At 42.8% G+C, this 19746-nt stretch overlaps 1 long non-coding RNA gene across 1 annotated transcript; it reads left to right on the top strand.

The window, feature by feature from the left end:
• Window positions 1–10167: 10167 nt before the first annotated feature.
• Window positions 10168–19094, top strand: LOC148672166 (uncharacterized). The gene is made up of 2 exons (XR_015935683.1): window positions 10168–10873; window positions 16818–19094. It is a non-coding gene; the product is annotated as an uncharacterized LOC148672166 (long non-coding RNA).
• The last annotated feature ends 652 nt before the right edge of the window (window positions 19095–19746 follow it).

Genomic DNA, 19746 nt, shown 5'->3' with positions numbered 1-19746 from the left:
GTGTGCCAAATTGTACTGTCACAGACTTGCTTATTTGTAACACAAATGTATATGTTGATTAATTTATTTGTCTGACAAAGCAGAGGTGCTTTAACGCAGGATCAAAGCTAGCTTACCACTGCTTTCTGGGTACTTTTTTTAATTAACACATTGGTGTTTCTTGAGTTTTCCTGTGAACCTCGCCAGACACGGAATGATCTTTGGCAGAGTATTCTTCAACACACTGCTGGAGTCAGCTGTCTCACGTTTATGGAACAGCATGAACCTGTGGTGTACATTTCCAAAACACTAACAGTTCAAAATATTTTCTGCGTCTCACAAGACATTTGTTAAACCCTTCTCTTCCCTCGGTCACTCCCTTCACAGCCAGCTGAGTTTTATGTCCTCGTTACTTCGTCTCAGTCTGTCATTGTCAATGTGTGGCATCGATAAATAACACTGTTCAGGGATGCTGTGCTCATCCTCAGGATAAATCATGGTGTGAATGCAGCTTTCTGTGACTGGACTGCTATAGGCTTGATGCAAATCTCTTTCTGTCTTGATACTGTAATTGTAAGGGAGGGGTGCTACAGCATCTTTTTTTTCCTAAGGCACTTGTAGCTGTGTCCCGTGGTTTTTAAAATGCATGCAACAGACACCTTTCCATCACACCATTGCCCATTGAAGAGAACACACAGATATTTACAAGGAAGAGGGGCCCTAAAGCAGTAATTAAGAGCGTTTTCCAATTTTATTTTGCTATTTGTTTTCACTGATCTCCATGCCTGGACACAAATCCAAGCGCCATTTGCAAAGCTGCTGAATCTCTTTCAAACTGTTGTCTTCAGTGCCCCCATCCTCCAGTCCGTCTGATCCATACTAAGCCTTCAATTTCCCTCAAAGTTCCCGGTAGACTGGTTTCAGTGATTGATTGATTGGTTGAATGATTGATGGCTGTGGCACACAGACTGTCTGGGTTTCAGTCCCCTGAAGGGCCCATCGCTGCAGAAGCGCAGGAGTTTAATACTGCTACCACGACTGATTCCCTGATTCTCTTCTCGTTCCTCTGTTGCTTCGGCCTTGGCTTCTTTACAGAGACAAGCTCTTTCCGTACCTGAGGACTGACTTCTTAGTTTAAATTCAAATTCAAAATAGTCACAAGTCTGGTTGCAGAGCAGAGCCATGGTAAAATGAGTGTCAGGAGGATAAGTGAGTATTTTCTACAATGTGAACTTGTATTTATTTTTCACCTACACAATTAGGAATCCATCCATCCATATTCAGTCCGCTTTTCCTGGTGAGGGTCGCAGCAGCAGATTCCAGCTCCCCCTGCGGGATCCCCAGGGGCTCCCATGCCAGCCGAGAGAGATAAACCCTCCAGCGTCTCCTGGGTCTGCCACAGGGCCTCCGCCCAGTGGGACGTGCCTGGAACAGCTCCAGCTTAAGCCGACCGGGGGGTTTCCTCATGAGATGCCCAGACCACCTCAGCTGGCTCCTCTCGATCCGGGGGAGCAGCTGCTCTGAGGCTCTCCCGGATGGCCGAGCTCCTCGCCCTGTGGCGGAGAGTCAGCCCAGCGGCCCTGCGGAGAGACTTCATTTCTGCCGCTTGTATCCGCGATCTCGTTCTTTGGGTCGTTACCCACAGCTCGTGACCGTAGGTGAGGACAGGGACGTAGATCGACCAGGTAAACCGAGAGCTTTGTCTTCAAACTCGGCTCCCGCTTCACCACCACAGACCGGTACAGTGCCCGCAGAACAGCTGGCGCTGCCCCGACCCGCTTGGCGATCTCAAGCTCCCCTCTTCTATCACTCGTGAACGATCGGGAATCAACAGTTGTGAATTACTTGGCTTCACTGATGGGGAGAGGATTAGGCATGTCAACATGTTCCATCTCCACGCAGAGCCATTTGTCTTTTGATACACTCAAAGAGAATCACTTCCAGCCTTCAGGTTTCCTGCAAGTCGAAGGAGTCTCTGTTTGCTGGAAGGAGAGAGACCTGGCAGATTGCTCTGCAGGAGTGTCCACATCAGACTTTTTTGTGCAATACATACAAGTCGGTTAAAGAGATATGGCAGTGGTTGTACAATACCTACTCTGTGTTGTGCTTGTTTTTGCGTTGCAAATGTTTGGATATACGGTAGTCAAATGTTGTATGATTTCTTACTGTAATTCAGCAGCTTCACATTGCAGATCTATGTTAATGCTGTGAAATATTTTACTGCTGTTTTAATGTTCACCTTACCTCGCAATTTTAAAAATCATAAATGCCCGTCATGCCCCTGTTTATATTGTAGTAGCCAGGCCCAACTTGGAGCTGATCTAAAGGAGCCCCACTGAACTCGACTGTTGATAGAGATTTAACTTGTATCGATGCTCCACGTGTTGGTATGCAAGACACCTCCTCTTCTGATGGAAGAGAAAATCTTTCAACTGGATTTGAAGCACCGTCTGATCTGAATACTGTCAGCAATTAATTAGCTGAAATGGCTCCTTTGAGGAAAAAAGTTATGAACATCAACATCTTTCATACTGTTTGTGAGCCTGCGCAGTTTTTCTGCCATAAAAAAGGCTGTACATCACCACAGCAGTCAAGAGAATCCTGAAACAACTGTTCAGATTATTATCATTTAGATGGGAAAATCTATTAAGTTGTATTTTGAAGTGTGCTGGCGTTCAATATTCTGATAATGGTCGTCCTTTTTTTTAAAAAAAAATTAAACATAATAGTTATGGTTCTCTGCCCCGCTGTATCTCGTCCTCTCCATACTAAAGAATGAAATCCTTCTTCTTCCTTCTTTTGTTGGCTTTTCTGTGTAGGGTTCCTCTTTCTTCATACAGGTTACTTTGCTGGGAAGTATTTCAGTGGACTCCTAAAGATGTGCATCAAAGAGAGCTCCTGGCTTAAACAAAGCTTTACAATTTTCTTTTGCTGGATGTCTTCTTAGATATGTTGTTGAACCAGGGATTGGATTCCAGTTTGGAAAGATTGCTCTTGATTTGTACTGGGAATTTTGGGAAGTTTGGTATTTATAGCAATATTACAAAGAAGACAGCAGCATTTCTAAAAGAGGGCAGTGTTTCAGCTACCTGACTTACTTATTCATGTAACGCCAGGCTCATTTCTTATACCTCTGGTATACAATTATCACAATGGTAATAACAAAGAAATATAGTTATTTCTTTTTCCCTCTTGTAGTCCTAAATGTTTATATTCCATCTGAGCCCAATGAACATCACAGGGCAGCGATATCTCAAGGATTTTGATAGCTCCCTTGCAGTACCATGACAGGACTGTTTTCAGAAGAGACATGCTGGAAACTGTAAAATATGCTCAAACCTGCCAAAAAAAGACTACCAGCGATTGACTTCGCAGAATGCCCAGCGGCATTCAAAAAAATATATTCCATCAAAGTCATGCTGTGTTTTTTTAAGAAAAGGAAAGAAAAGAAATGGATGCTTGAATTCAAACTCCCACTTTTCCCCATTCAGAAGACTAATAGCATCTCTGGCATTTTCAGGCTTATCTTCCCAGCAGCACATGGTTAAACGAGAGGCGCACCCGGAGTGCAGCTGTGTGATTTTGCCCCCTTTTTTATTTCAAGAGACACTTGAGATGGTTAATGATACCTGTTTAATTAGAGCTTTCACCCATCATCCACACTGCCTGAGATTGCAGGCTTCTTGCTTGGAGAGGAAAAAAAAAAACAGGAGCTGTGCAGAACAGCAGGTGCTGCAGGGAATTAAGTAGTGTTGGTGATCCTCTTGAGGAATTTAAAAGAGAATAAAATAAAGACCATTGAATTTTACTTACTTTCTCAGACCCTAGGTCTTTAAGTACGTGCTTTTCAGCTGCGCATTCAATAATAGAAGCTAATGCCAACATGGAATAGCTGGAAGATCGTTACAGGGAATTGTTATATACTATTCCGTATTCCGTTGGGTATTTTTTTGTAGGAAAAGACGTTTAAATCTCCTTAAAATAATCTTCCAGCACTGGCTGAGGGCCCTCAGGTTTGAGGGATGGGAAGCCGGTGGGAGAGGATTGTTAGCAGCAGAGGCATAGCCAGGTCAGTGCAGGGAATCTGGGGGGGTTGAGTGCTCCAGAGTTTCGTGGTTCAGCAACTCCACTGATAACATAGTGCTGGAGGGAAGAGGGAAGAGATCTGCCTCTGGAAAGGGGATTGGAGGGGCACTAACCCACTCACCTATGGGGGCAGCAGGGACACTGAGGTGGAATAGGATATTGCAAGACCCGCACAGCTTTGTAAACTCGCGCAAACATGGCCGCGAACATCTTGTTCATGTACGAGCAGGTCTCCTGGCTCTTACCGCAATGGGATTATTACCCTTCTAGTTTGCCGCGCTGCTTAACAGCTGGGTTGCTTGGAGCTACTACAACCCCCCCCAAAAAAATCAGCCTCTTTGTGAAATCCAGTGGAGAAATCCCTGCCTTAGCAGCGAGGCCAAGACAATCAGAAAACTGGAGCAACTAAAATGGAATGTACTTAATGCTGTGGACTATTGACAGCGGCGATATCACAGCGACATTCTGCAAGGTTTATGCTGCAGGCACTGCCTCAGCTTGGCAGCCAAAATGACAAATAGAGGGACTGTGGGGTTTGCAGCTGTGTTGCTCACTTTTCTCCCCACCACACTGATTACATTGGGATCCCCGGAAAGATAAATTCCCTCCTCTCGTTTTGAAAGGCCTTGATCGCTTGAAAGCCAGCCACCCATCTCCTCTTGTCTAACATAAAGCGGGCGCATGAGCCGCTCGGGTGAAAATACAGGACACACCAGGAACTCAGGAACACAGCCATCATGATGGAATTGTGGTTCCACACGGGATTTTGGATTTGGAGAGTGTGCATACTGAGAATGACGCCAACCCGTGCTTCCAAGGGAGGAAGTGGATTAAAGGCAGTTTATGCATAGCAACAAATAATAAGATGTATTCCCCTATCTCATTTTTTGCAATCTGTTTTTGTGATGCATTAAGCCTCATTTAAATTTTTCGATCACAGCAAGATGAAGTTCACCATACTTTAAGAGGCTCAGTCAATTGCCTAAATCGTATAAATTACCGAAATGTCAATGAACATTGTTTTGATCATAGTGTTTCTTATCACAGTTTCCAGGTACTTGAACTGCTGTACACAATTTTAAATGGAACCATGGCAGTTCAAGCAGATTAGAAGATTTTTTTTTCAGATGCTGAAATTTTGTAGTGACCCCTTTCCCTCTCGATACAGGTATCTACTCTAAGAATCAAGCTGCCCAGCCATGCTGTTGAAACAGCTTGATAAGATCCTTGGATGTTTTTGTGGTGTTATTCAAAAGCCCATTTGTGTGATAGTACGTGTTTTTTCTGTGATCAGTAGTCGACTGATAGGTTCAAATTAAAGCTATGACTATATAAATATAATTCCCCGCTAAACCAGTGCCCAGTGAAATAATCAAAGCTTCATTCCGAGAAGCGATGGAAATTTGAGTTTTGAGTTCCTCTTACAGTACGTTATTATTGTGTTTTGTTCTTGCTCAAAGAGAGATTTTTTTCCTTCCACAGCATTTAGGATTATTTCCCTAATCCGTTTCCAGATGGAGGACTTTTTTATGTCCACAGGAGATATTTTGAAGGTGATCCTAGTTTTCTACTTTGTAACAGCAAATTCCTTTCTTTGGAGTTGAATCAAGAAAGTTAGGACATAAAACAAATTTTAAGACAAAAAAGTATTGGGCTTTAGTCAGGATTTATTTATAATTCAGAAACTAAAGCAAAAACACCAGTATTTACAGTATTTGGTTTTATAACATTTGATTTGAAGAATAACAGTCTTGTTGCATGGTCAGTTATCATAACCCACATACAATAAATTTAATTCAAGGTGTTGTAAATAAGAAGATGCCACTTAGCCATCTAGCTGATTATAATTAAACTGATTAATTAATCATTTCAATCAGCTGTTTCTTGAAAGAAGTTACAAAAGTCTTTGTATAAAGAATTGTCTTCCATGTTCTGTAGTCTCTGCTTTCCCCTGTGATATTTTCTTTGTGTTTGTGTTGGAGGCTAGAGAAGAAACAGATACACCCTAAATGACCTGAACCTCCTTTATCTCTCAGCAGTTCTGAAGTTCTTTGACTAGAAAGCCACTGGATATAGCTGAGTGTGAAAATGGTTTTCTTTTGACGTAAGTGGTCTGCCTTACACATTACGTGTTGCAAGCAACCCATATTGAGCTGTTGGGCAGCTAACACCAAGTCATTCCTTGAAACAATAGTTATTTCAAAGCATGTCAAAGCAAGGGTCAGTATAATTCCGTGGTAAACAGGAGTCATTATAACTTACAGTGGTTAAACTACACAGTTGGGTACAAGAAATGCAACCGAAAGCTGCTGCAAGTTGCTCAGACGTTTAAATTTTTACTTAAGCCAACTGTCCAAACCTGAGGTAAAATCAGGTTTTTGTCAGTAATGATAGAAAGATACTTTATTGATCCCGTGAGGGAAATTGCAGTGCAACAGCAGCTTAACACACACAACACAGCCACAGTGTAACGAATGATACAATAATAATAATAGTACAATACATACAATACAAGCAGTACAGTGAGGGGTGCGCTAAAAGAGTGACTCACAGTCCGGACACACAAAGAACAAACTAGAACTAGAACAGAACAGTACACAGAAAAAGCGTATCACACATATGAATATAAATATAGATGTAAATATAGATATAGATATAAATATAGATATAAATGTATTGCACAGGTCCCTGGCATATATTGGACAAAAAATGGTTGTAAACGGGAAAAGAAAAGAAAGAGAACAGATGTAGCAGTAGATGTGTAGATGTGTTCAGTCCAGAAACAGGTCACTGTCAGTGTTGCCTCTGCCCAGACGCAAGGTGGATGCGATGTACAGTCTTATGGCAGAAGGCAAGAATGACCTCCTGTAGCGCTCCCTGTCGCACCGTGGATGAATCAGTCTATTGCTGAACGTGCTCTTCATTTCTGCAAGCCTGTCATAGAGGGGATGGGAGATGTTGTCCATGATGGCCTCTAGTTAATACAACTTGAACACTCTTAATAAAATATGAACAGTACAGCATCTTTGAATGTATTTTGTTAGTCAGGATAGAAAGCAGAGCATTCTTAAGGCTTCTGCAAGGATCTGTTTGCAGACATTGATGCAACTAAAGCCAAAATCTAAACAGTAAAAAACATTTTTAGAAAATAAAACAAAAAGAAAGAGGACATCCTTCAGTTGTTCTCTTATTTGTCACATGTACTGTATAATGTCCTCACAGGATATGTACTGTATATAGTCTGTATTTTCTGTTGTTTCTCTGAGCTGAAAAATTTATGTATTGCATTTGGTTTGAAAGCCAATTCATGCTGTGAATCTCGTTCACAATCACAGCAAATGTGCAAGCCTGCGTGTTTAAGTATGAAAAGCTAGACTGAATTCAATTCTGCTAAAAGCTTCTTAAGGCTCTAATTTACCCCCTTGATAAAGACGTATGGGCTGCAGTATTTGTGCCTTTCTGAAGTTTTAGCCTAAAATTCTTCACTCCCAAGAAACCCGAGTTCACAATGAATCACCCTCAATTACAAGACATTATGTAAGTAGGATTTAAATGTTTTAAAAGCAGCTGCTAATAGTGAGAGATGTATAGCAGTATAAAGATCAGCACAATGCATTGATGTTTTACAGCTAACTGTAATGCATTGCTCTTCTGTATTAGTAAATGAGAGGTGGTGTTAAACTATTGAACATGACATTAAATACTTTAAGTGCCAGTGGTTGTGATAAAGCTGTTGGGGTACTGAACCTGTTGTAGCACCATGGGGAGCACTTGCAATGGGCAGAAAATGAGCCTTTTCCTCACAGCCCTTCATAAACGCTTTATCATAAAATGACAACACCATCCATTCTTTACCCAGAGTGAACTGCTTCTAGTCAGGTATGACTCTAAATTTAGGGCATTTGGACTGCTGTTCTCACCAAGCTCGGATTTGCAGTAGAAATGTGGTTGCACATTTAACCCTTTTTTCCTTGACATCCATATAAAATGTTCGTCAGTGGAACTTCAGCACTTCCTGCTCCATGCCATTGTCACGATCGTCATCCCTCCTCTTAAAGGCGCTCCGACCCTTTCCTATTTTAGTTCATTACTGTATGTGCACCTGTCCCTTGTTTTCCTTGTTATTATTTAAGCCCGGTGCTCCCGCTATTCCCTGCTCTGCATTGGGAGATGGATGCCCAGAAGCTCGCCTACCAGCGGGTCCAGGACAGACCTGACGGCACAGGCTTCATCACGGCGTCCTGACCGCCTGAGTCTGGGGCTCGGAGCGCCTGGCCTCGTTACTGTTTTTATCCTGCTGGTTCCCTGTGCCTGTTCCCGTTCCAGTTTTAATCTTGTCTGTCTCGGATTGGATCTCCCAGCTCCTGGACCCTGAACTGCGCCCCAGTTTCCCCTTTGGACTACCTCAGGACTTGATCGCCTGCGCCACGCCCCCTGAGCGCCAGATCACAGCCGTCACGCCCCCCTGTCTGTCATCCCCTCCTGCTCCTGCTGTGTTTCGCTTGAAGTCCTATTCCAGTCACTTCCGGATTATATCGTCTGCATAGGGTCCAAAATGCACACTACTCGGGAGTCAGGATCGGCTCCCCGGACACCATACTGACATTTTGCACAACAGGGCTTTTTGTAGGACGTAATTAGAATCTGTTTTATTATCTGCCTGGGGAAAAAGCGGCAGACAACCATGACACCCAGATGTCTCTGCCACTCCATCATTAGTGTCTGTCAAAGTGAAAAACGTTGTCTGCCAATAAGGCCGGGCATGTTCTCTGGCCACAGTGCTAGTGGAGCTGTGCACTATAAGAGTACAACTTCTGCCAATGGACGTGCTGCTTAACGCAGGTTAATGTTGCACCGTCAAAACTGTTACTGGGTTTGCACCTGCTCCCTGCGGATTCCTAGATAACATTTTAAACTGGTGATGCTGGCCTGTATGAATGCATTCAGATGTAAATCCTGCTTGTTCGGTCAGTATAAGATATGCAGTGAGGATAAAGAGTGCAGCTAAGGTACTGTAGCTGCATTAAAAAATGGCACCCTCTAAAATCTGGCTAATGATGGGTCCTATGAAAATGTCAAGCCATGTCCACTCGTCAGCTAGATTTAAATCACAGTGTGAAAGTGTCAGCACTGGTGATGTAACTAACGCCCTCCAGTAAGAGCTTTCACCATCAGGTGTTATTTCACATCTTGCAGTTAAAAATAATTCCTCGGTATTTCTAAGAATGGAATTAACACTGGGTGGGGGCTGTGTGGCCGTTTTGAAGTCGTGACATAGTGTGCTTGAGAATTATTTCCTTTCATATTGTCAATGAAATTTTGTCATATTGGACATGAAACTGCAGGTGTTACAGTTTTTTTGGCAGGAAAAAAAAATTGTTATAAAAATGCTTGACCCAAAACAAGTCAGGTATTGCTTACAAAAAACCAGCTTCATTTAGTGAGATCACCAAATGTAATCTTTTGGATTTGAAAGCAATGTAAAAACCTGTCATCCCCAGGACTTAAATATAGAGTTATTGAAGAAGAATAAATGGACCCTTTTTAACTCGATGAAAAACAATTCTCTGTGGCCATTTTACTGTTGATTTAGGGCACCTTGTCAAATGTTCTTGAAAATGCCTGTAAATTTCCGTAAAGTCAGTCAAAGCAACACAAAACCTTCAAGCTCTGGGTGTATCTGTAGGAGTGATGAATATGCACAGTGCAGCTTTGCGAGGTGGACGCAGTAAATACAGGACAGCGGGGAAAAAGCCTCAGCAGCTTGTTCGGTCTGCATACCAGAGTGAGTTTCATGCACACACAAAATATCGATCAGTCGCAGCGGCGGTGCTAAACGTTAAGTCGATAAGGGTAAGGTTCTTAAAAGGTCACACTTTCTAACAAGCGAGACGTGAAAAATGTATTGCGAAAAAGTGTAATTTTCGCATGGACTCGTGGACGGTACAGTAAGTAGGGATCAACTTAAAAGTGTAGCAGTTCGCAGATTTTCCTTTAAAAAATCACAATTGATTTCAGTTCGGGTGCGTTTCATAATTCCTTCATGCAAATTATGTTTATTTGCTCATTATTAACGAAATGTTTCCATTGGGCACACTTGACGCAGATTAGTTTAGGGTGTGGAGGTTTTCAATCGAATGTGTTTAAAAGGGACGCTGAGAAACTTTATTTTACCTTTTCAGTTTCAAAAAACGTTGACTCCGCTACGAGGTGTTATGACGTGGCACCTTAAGCCTTTTTTTAAAGAAAATGGAATTCGCTTTTTAAGGCTGAAACGCCAACGCCTGTGGTTACAGTATGATCTACAGTAGGAGACGAGGTTTGTTTTAGTGTTCACACAAATGCACAGAACATACTGGTATGAAATGCAATATCCACACCGCCACCACCTCTACTAGCCCCCCCGGGACAAATAAAGAAACAAACTGCAAACATTGTTATCCTTGCATCCAGCAATTCAGAGCCCGAACTTCACAGACTGCTACTACCGGCAAAGTTCTCTGTACACAGCTTCGTGAATAACCGAAAAAAAAAAACAGGACACTACTGTCCCGTGTATATCACGGGAAAGAAATTATTAATGACACAAACGCAGCACTAACGATTCAGACCGGTTTGGGTGTGTCTGTGTGGGGGGGGCTGAGTGACGTGCTCCCCGAAAAAAAAAGCCTTTTATCTCGGGAAGAAAAGCAGTACAGGTGCTACTTTCAACAGAACAAACGCACAGTAGCACTAACGAATGACACCGGTACGGTCTACCTGCGTCGTTGTGGGGGGGCTGAATGACGCCACACCCCGAAAAAAGGAGGTACAGTATCCCGGAAACGAGAGTAGCACAGACGGACCCTTCTTGTAGCGGGTGGGTTTCATCGTTTGTGCAGTTTGTCGCTGGGCCAGCTTCACGGAGCTTAGATAGCAAGGTCCGGTTTCCCCGAGGCATCCAGGGCAAGTGTTTGACTTTAGAGGAAGAGCTGTCATTTCATAGAGTTATGCTGCTCTGACGGACCCTTAAAAAAACAAGGGAAGCAGGTGAAGGGGTGCGACGTGGCTGTTCGGTTTTCAGTTTTTTGCATCTCATAAGCGAGTGTTTTTTTTGGGGGGAAGGGGGATGAGTGCTCCTCTGGCCCAGGTTTGGGAGTTCACTGTGGAGTGAATTGTTTGTGCACATGGGATTGGTGTGAGCTCAGGCCAGTACATTAACAGACTGGTGAGTGAAACCTCAAAGGGGAAGAAGACAGCTTTTTTCTTGACGGTTTTCTCCTTTAAGTCTTTTTCTTCTGAGCACCTTGAGGGTTGTGTTACAGTATTTACACAGTGTTTTATTGGGGAATGCCTTCTGCAGGCCTATTGCGTTCTCTCTCTGTTTTGCTGTTTATTTGTTGCCTTTTTTAATGTTTTCACATTTCAAACGGCGTGGCAGTGGAGAGTGCATCAATTTAAAAAAGAAACGCTACTCCGGCTCACGCCAAACGCAGAGGGAAAAACAAATTGACGCCTGGTAGAGCCGGTCATTGTTAAGGAGTCTCTGGGACATAACAGAAAAAAGGGCATTTTGATTTAGTGAAACCCTTTCCAACAGGACACCTTTATCACTGACCTGTCTATTTTGGGAAGCCACAACTGAGCCATTATAACCCAGCGTCAGTGCAGTGCCCTGTGCAGTTCATCCACACAGCCCTGAAGAGGGATGAAGGCGTCTCTGCCCTGCTGAGGCTTGGCCTACTAGAGTATGGGAAGCATAACAAATCAATATGTCAATAGCAGCTGCAGACTGAGGCCTTTATCACTCTTGCAAAGGTAGAATATGAAACTGCTCCTCAGGAGGTTTGGTGTGAAATAACTTATAATTCCATTAAGGTGCTTTGTGACAATCCGCGCGCTCAATCAATTTTTTCTGCACGACAGGCCTCCTGTTGGAAAAGGATAATGTGGCCCTTGTGTAATGAGACTGAGCCTTAAAAACCTTTCAGGATGGATCCTTTGTCAGTCAGCTGGTAATCAGGTGTAGCTCCAAATTAAATAGCCGCTGCTAGTATTGCTATTTCTGCTGTTTGCTGGTAAAACTGCAGTCCTACTGCTAGTAAAGACATCGTGAAAAGCATTTTCTTTTCCTGCAAAGAGAACAAATGAGCTAGTTTCTTCTCGTGTTCACATGGTAGGACTCGGCATCTGAAGAGGTCTCTACACCACATCATGTTAAGAGGATGCAAATGATATTTTGTACTGTATATGCATACCAAGCTATCACCATACTCTAATTATTCATTCATAAAGCAACGAAATATCACCCTGATCCAGAAGCTTTCCAGACAGTTAGCATGCACAGAAGTCGGCTGTTGGTTCTAGGTCCGTTGCATGGAGGATTTACTGTATACTGTACGTTTTACCCCTTAAAAACAGTTGGGTAAAACCATGTTACCTATAGCACAACATAAGAACATTCCTGCGCTGGATAAGTCAATGTATAATAATAATAATAATAATAATAATAATTAATTGCTTACACTTATATAGCGCTTTTCTGGAAACTCCACTCAAAGCGCTTTACAGGTAATGGGGATCCCCTCCACCACCTCATACCGTAAGTATACTCTTACTGTATGTCTGTAATTAACCCAATTTGTGTGAAATTTCATTTTGTTCTGCTAACAGAGATCATCGGTTTGGATTTGCATGTCTAAAAGTGACGCACCGAAAGATCTCTGAGACTGGATACTGTTTTTAGATGCTTTTAGTCTGGTGCCTGTGCATGTTCCCATTGTTCTGGGTATGCATCGCCCACACCATCAAATAAGTATGTGAATTGTTTGTTTTCCCTATCAGATTAATTTAAAATTCAAGTGCAAACAATACTGTGGGGACTCCTAATTATACTCTTTCACATTCTGTGTTTTTTTTTTTGGAGAAAAAAACTTTTTGTGAGCGACTACAATTTTTTTTGCAGTATGTGGATTACAGGTTTGATTACTATATCAAAGACTTTCATGTCATATTTATGCTGTGACAAAATCATTTTTAAAATAAGTGAATGCCATAACAACACAAAGCACCTTTATAAGAAACATTCACCTTTTCTTGTGAAATTCCACATTCAGATGTAGATTCCGCATTATATAAGCATAGAATCCTATGCTGTGCATGGAGCAGCAAAGCCATTCAAACACTAATATCTTGATAGCTTTTGGAGATTAGTGGTGAATACTGAGCAGGCATTGTCCTTGACTTGGAAGTCAGCGGGTAACATCTTCTGAAATAAAGCCTTTAATTATTCACTCCAACTTAATCAGGTGTAATTCAATAATTCAAGGCTTGTTAAAACATTGGCTGTAATGGAATTGATTCAGATTGGTGGAAATCTGTAGATCTTCAGCCATGTTTCTGAGTTTCTGGGTGAATTGTAAGGAGGCCAGGTGTCATCATTGCCTGGCTTTCAGGGTGAACTAAGGTGATGGTTCTCTGGAAAATTAATTAAGGGAAACATGATTATTGGGTTAATTAAAAATACTGAGCAAAAAATGCTGGGTGGATCGAAGGGGTTTTAATTGCAGGTCATTTTCCATTATTACCCAAAGTGACAGCTTTACAATGACAAAGCACTCATTTAAACACTTATCTAGTATGACAAGCAAAGTCATGTATTTTATCATGTAGAAAACTTGACATGATTTTACCATAGTATTATACAATTTTGACAGGCTGAGATTTAGAATAGGTATTGTTAGGGCAAAGATAATTAATGTATAACAATTACTGTGTGTGTTAAGAATTGCGATTTCAGTGTTATCCAGAGAGTGGCATGCGTTATGAATTGCCGGCAAGAATGTGATTGTGTGCCCAAGGTTCACAGCCTCCCGGGACAGTAGTCCTCTGATGCTGCGTGCTTCATTGGTAATCTGCCAAGGGGTATGTCTGGGGCACTGGCCCGTTCTCAGCCTCAGCCTGAACAACATTGTCATTTTCAAGGATCCAATTCAGCACAGCTGGTAAGAGACTACACGTCACCAGGCACCAGATTCTCCTGCAATATGCTGCTGTGTACTGTAGGTAAATTGCCTATTTCTAAATAGATGTACCCTTATTTCATATAACAACCTTCCAACAAAATCTTAATTGCTGAAACAAAACTTATTTGGAAACCTTGGCAGAATTAACCGCACAAAATCATTAGTGTAAAACACGGTGTTCTTCTGGCTGGCTTCCAGTGCTGGAGTTATTTTCCTACCTGCGCTAGAGTGAGAGTGGAAACAGCTTCTGCTCTTGTGATGTGAAATCACATGGCAAAACTTTACAGATTCTCTGTCTGCCAGGTTCACTGTACACCTCCAGCAGTTGCCTTGTGGTCTGTTTTCTGTGCCTGTCCGTCTCAATTAGTACTGTCGGACGGAGGGTGGGCATTCCGTATCGCTCCTGTCCGTCACTGTGACTGACCTCTCGTTGTCAGGCCAGTCCCTCAGAAGCTTGCCTTCAGCCAGGCTGGTGGCATCTCCTGCATCTCTCAACAGCTCCTGGGTCTGGCCGTTGCAGTGAAACGCTGCCGATTGTGAAGTAGGATAAAGAAATGGCACAGTGCCAGTGGTTCGGCAGCTGCTGGATCCATTCTCGGGTGTTTTTCAGCGGTGAGCTGTGGAGGTACAGTATAGGGATGACGATGCCAGCATTGGAGTTATCAGAGCAGATAGGCAGGAGGGTGCCTCGTGAGACAGTCGCTCACAGGAGAAGCCCAGGAGGGGTTAAGTGGTGTTGATTGGGGTAATTTAGCGCTTAATGGAAAGAAGCAGGAGTCTGCCACACTTAAACAGCAACAGTGTTGTCAGTGACCCAGCATCTCTGAAAGCCCATGTTCAAAGACACCAGTTAAAACTATCCTGGATTTCGTCACATGCCCAGGATGGTGTGCATGTGTTTTTATTTTTGCTTTATGTTAGATTTCTCAGTAACTTTAACACCTCAGCATAAGAACCTGTCATTGTGCGGTGTTTGTGTTAAGTATATGCGATGGGTTCATAAATTCTAAAAAAATAAAATCCACTTAAAAAATTGCTTTCAGTGGTTCATGTGCTCATCAAATGCCTTGGCTTAAATGAATGCACTTAAGTTGCATTTAATAATTTAATCTGATGCTATAGTTCCACCTGGATAATGCAACATTTGGTCAAATGCACATTAGCCTCTTTGAATATAAAGTCTAAATACAATCTTGGCATTGGAATTGATGGGTCTCTTACCCACTCCCTGTCTAAGTATCGTCCCTGATTGTGTTCTCTTTGTTGGTATTGAATTGACCTGGAATGACTCCCGAAGGGATTTTTGAAAGCCTCATTCAACCCGCAAAACTGTTTTCTATTTTCTAGGCTAAAAAAGGCTCAACAGCTGTAACCCTTCCATAGATACTAATGGAAAAAAGAAACGCAACATTTTCAGGAAAGAGAATACTATAGTTATAACTTATGTACTTTCACAAAAGTTGCCAATTTGTTTTAAGCCCTCTGACCAGCAACACAGCTTGTGCAGTGAGGCATTGCAACTTGCCAATCGCACGAAAGCTCGTTAAGTGCACTTTTACCCAACGAGGCCCAGGTGAAACAATACCTGATCAGGTAAATTTAAAAAAAGCCTTAATTCAAAGCTTAGGTCACTGCAAATAAAAGGCCACACTTAGTCAGTTTTGTGTGCATTCCATGATGCCTCTAATGTCACCAGAAGCAATGGAAAGTGCCATTGGCATGCTGCAGGCTGGCGTGTCATGTGCTGGCTTTGCCAGACACTATGGAGTAAGTCGCTCCACTGTGTCCTGACTGCAGAGAAGGTTTCAGCAGACCGGCAGGACAGATGACCATCCAAGATCCGGTCGCCCTCGAGTGACCACACCAGAGCAGGACCGACACATCAGACTGGTCCATCTGAGAGATCGTTTCAGATCTGCCTCCCGTACTGCTGCTGAAACTGCCGGCAGACACAATGCCCGCATCAGTGACAGGACAGTGAGGCTCTATGCTGCTGGCCTTAGAGCCTTAGAGCAAGGCGACCTGTCAGAGGCCCTCTGCTCACACCTCCTAGACATCACACCCGACTGGCTTGGGCCAGACAGAGGCTGCGATGGACTCGTCAGTAGTGGCATCAGGTCCTCTTCACGGATGAGTCACTCTTCAGCCTGTTCCACGCAGACGGGAGGGCCACAGTGTGGAGGAGGAGGTGTTGCATTTCTTTTTTCCATCAGTATACATCAGACCTTTTGGCATAAGGATTAGCCTCGCTGCTCTTCTCCCAAGCTTGCACTAGTTTGCCAGTGAACTCTCAGTGAAGTCTATCTCACTGCAGCTACAGTATAAGCACCTTTAATTCACCTTCACTCAGTTTTCTTTGTTACGATGGAACTGCAGTCCATTTAAAAGCATTTTGGCAGAACATTTGATTTGCGTCTTACAATTGTTTGAAGCAGCGTAGGTTTTGAATATCTGTCGAAACTCATCTTTCTTCAGTAATGTGACTATTTCACTATCCGCAAGCGCAGTTCTCTTTATTTTGATTTGAGCCCAGAGTGAAAAACCGACCCCAATCATTCCAGTGACCCTCTTATAGTGTTCCCTGAGCTTTATGGCCTCATTCAGTCTTCTTAATGGAACAGTTTATTTGTAATATTTTTCAAAAGGAAAGCCAGCTGTATCCTGTGATGCTGTTTCATCTCCCGGCCTGCGGTGCGTTGTGACCCGGCTGTTGTATTATTGTCTCTATCTTTTTTTTTATCTCAACAGTTGCTGTGCTTCCAGAACAATCAACATGTAAGCTAGGGAGCCAGTAAACAAGATGTAACTGAGATGGCCTCTTTTGTTGAAGTTTTGATCAACTAAATCATGCAGTATTCTTTTTCTGTCAACTCTCGCTTCACTCTGCTTGCCCAATGAAAGGTTGTCTCCTTGCCCTGTCGATTTAGGAAGGACATGCGAGGCAGCAGTGCTGCAGCTGCATGGTAACTGAGTGAATGCAGCTCCACTGAAGCCATAGTGTTCCTGCAGAGAGAAAATTCACTCAAGGTTCCCTGGGGGCGGCCGCAGTCAAGGACTCGCTTTCAGCAAGGACTCAGTTGAAAACGCGGAAAAAAATCAAGTAAATAAAGTTGAGATAAAATGGAAAACTTTGACAAATGGGCAGATGAAGAAAGGACTCCCCAGCTGTCATCTGCTACGTGCAGTCAGTGCCAGCTTGCTGGTGGTAGCTACATCCCAGTGTCTCTTGGCAGTGTGTTAATAATCATAGGAGACAAACGAAGAGTCGCTCTTGTGTTTTCCTAGCCTGCAGTCAGAACTCTGTTGAATCTAATCTTATTGTATCTTTAATGTCTAGTGAGGCTTCTTGTTTTTCATGTTCAACAGTGTGGAGCTGGGAATTAGACTGAGAACGTCTGTGCAAAGGACTGCAGCCTATGAAAAAGTCCAGGTATTGACTCCAAAACGTGTCTCTGGAGAGTATTGACAGCTTCAGGGACGTGAAGAAGAGAACGCATTGCCGAAGGATTTATTTTTATGTTTTTGTATTTATTTTTAAATTGCAGAAACATTACACTTTCAGATTAATGTATTTTGGAATACATTAATGGTAAGGTAGAAACCTTTCCAGACGGAGAATTCATCTTGCATAGGAGCTGTCTCACAGTTCAGTGGATAAGACAGCAAAAGAAAATCTGCACGCGAGCATAAGAAAACTGCTCCCCAGGCAAAACCCAGTAATTTCAAGGCGAAATAAACTCGAGTTTTATTTGAACATCAGTGATTATATAGTAATGCATGTGTTTGGAAAACAAAAGGTCTTCATGATTCTCCAGATCTACAGTAAGTGTAGTAGCTGCTGTATTTCTATTATGAGCCCAAACTCCTAACCTGGTGATTTTTTTTTCCAATAAACATTCTTGACAGCATTTGCTGGGAGGAAATTGTTATTTCAGTCCACAAAACAAACCAAACCGATGAAGATCATCTGATGCCATTTAATCCATAAAATATTCCTAACAATGTTCATGACCCAGGGCATTTTAAACCTGCAATGTTTAATGAGGTGCTGAAATATCTGTGCAACTTAAGCTTTGGAAAAAAAAAGTTTTCCGAAGTTGGTGTTGATTTTTCTAAGGAAATCAAATGTTGAACTGAAGGCAATGGCTTTGTGAACAAACCCCTCCGAGGATACAGGGAAACTTCAGAGGGAAGCAAAAAGACTAATCCCATATCTTATGCGCACTGCTGTGAGGATGAATAGATGGAAATTAATGCATTTACTGCAGCCTAGGAGGAAGGCAATACAGGGCTAATTCACTTATTCTACTGAACGGAAAAAGTGTAGTAATGTTAGCTTTGCTTTCGAAAGTGGGTTTTTATTTAAGAATGCATGATGGACAACTACGTTTCACAGTACAGTTCTAATTTATGGGCCAGCATACAAGCCAGTGCTGGCTGGGAGAATGTGTTTGCTTGGTTCTTTGACACCCCTCAGATTCTTCGAATGACTGAGCTACAGTAAAGAGCAGGAGCTGTGTAACACCACCGAAGCAAGAGCAGAGGAACAGCCTTTCCCTTTCCTTTTGCCTCTCTCTCGGTAGTCTTCTCTTCCTTCAGCTGAGTTCTGAACATGGCCTGCGTTGGTGACATTGAAGGTCCATTGCATGAACACCATCCCGAAGGACCTCAACTGAAATGATGGACTGGAAGGCATCTGTTCCTGTTTTCCCCCTTTTGTCAAGGAGGAGAAAAGTGGGCTTAGATACAGATAATGCTTCCCTCCGGGGCACTGCAGCCTGGCTGTCAGACCCTCCTACGCCTTCCCTCTCTGCGGCGATGTGCGCCATGGCTTTCCGTACAACACAGGGCACTTTCCCGGAGGCGCCTGCTTCTGTTTTTAGCTGCGTGTTAACAAGCTTTCTCTTAATTTTACTATTAGCTCAGAAGGACCCCCTGAGCACCTTATATATCACAATTCATTTGGAGATTATTTGTATGTGTTGTGTTCGGGTTTTGTCTTCAGAAATAAACATCTCTCCCTAAGGTTTTCTTTTTCGAATAAAAAAATCCCATCGTAGAGTCTATGGAAACCCCCCCAAACAAGTGTTGCAGTGATTGTTGCGAGCCTTTGAAGTGCTGAACATTGCACTTTCCAAAACCCAGTCATTTGGCATGGGTGCGGATTTAATTTAATTACACACTCCATGCAAACATCAAAGAGCAACACAACCTTTCCCCATCAACAGCTTTTCATGCAGTGAATCCCAGTGTGCTTTGCCACTGAAAACATAATTAATTCCAAATCAGCTAAGTGAAAGAAGCTGGCTTCGCCAACTGGACTCAAAAGGCACAGCTGTGCTGCAATACTGGTGCTGAAGAGACCCGCAATAAAAAAGGCTCCTCTCACTTCCCTAGCTGATGTGATGCAATTTCATAGCACAGCCACTATGGTGGATGTGCTTTGTTCCTGGTTGGTTGGTCTTTGTTCCTGAAGAAGAATTTAATTTGATAAAACAGCTTCTAATCTTCCATAACATAACAGCCTGAAAGGTGGTTTAGCCAGTCTTCCACCTCTCATTTTCTGTCACATTCCACTCTCATTTCCACAATGCACAATTCAGGGGGAGCAATTATCTTGGAGAGCTGAAGAGTAGTTCATACTGGACCTTTGTTTGGCTGTGGCATGAACTACAAA

Source organism: Lepisosteus platostomus, chromosome 4 (assembly GCF_059453375.1).
Source record: "Lepisosteus platostomus isolate fLepPlt1 chromosome 4, fLepPlt1.hap1, whole genome shotgun sequence".
In the NCBI taxonomy this organism is placed as follows: Eukaryota; Metazoa; Chordata; class Actinopteri; order Semionotiformes; family Lepisosteidae; genus Lepisosteus; species Lepisosteus platostomus.
The sequence above is the reverse complement of the archived record's forward strand: the minus strand, read 5'-3'. Positions and strand labels throughout refer to the sequence as shown.